Genomic DNA, 687 nt, shown 5'->3' with positions numbered 1-687 from the left:
TTGGAATTTTCAGACTTATGATATCTACTACTAAAACTCTTCAAATTAAAACTTAACTGCTTATTAAAAATAGAAGTCAGCTTCTCTTTATTATGTATATTAGAACACTTACTGCATTGCCTGGCCCTATTGTCAGCAGTAAACAACAAAAGTTGTGTAAAAAGCGGTTCTTTTAAATTGCAAATGGTTGGTTCCAAGTGTGCAGGCACACGCCAGGGGGAAGGGACAAACTGAGATCTGGAGGGCCCAGTGCTCCCATCCATTCTGATCCTAGGCTGACCCAGATGACATCTGCAAGATAGGTTCAGATGCAGAGGCCTGTGTTCCTGGTGCTAAGTAGGTGGGTCCTGACCATGACATGCCATGGCACTAGCATTGACTGTGTGTGTGGCTGGCTTCACAAGTTCTTAAGGCTCAAGATAGTACTTTAGAAGGTAATGTGGGCTCAAGAAAATCCTTTGTAGGTACTAAGACCATTAAGCTGCTCCTAGCAGATGGGCAGCACACTTATGGAGTAAAATCAACCAAAGACAGAGCCCTGGTGCTAAATGGTCTGCAAGTTTTGTTTGGTGTAATCGATGTTGTTTTTACAGGGAAATCAAAGTTATAATTCTATCAAACCAAACCATTGCTTAAACCACACAGATTCTTATATTGCACAATTAATCATTCATTTTTGCTAAAAAT

This window comes from Octodon degus, unplaced genomic scaffold, assembly GCF_000260255.1.
Source record: "Octodon degus isolate 3935 unplaced genomic scaffold, OctDeg1.0 scaffold00046, whole genome shotgun sequence".
NCBI classification, from domain to species: domain Eukaryota; kingdom Metazoa; phylum Chordata; class Mammalia; order Rodentia; family Octodontidae; genus Octodon; species Octodon degus.
The sequence above is the reverse complement of the archived record's forward strand: the minus strand, read 5'-3'. Positions refer to the sequence as shown.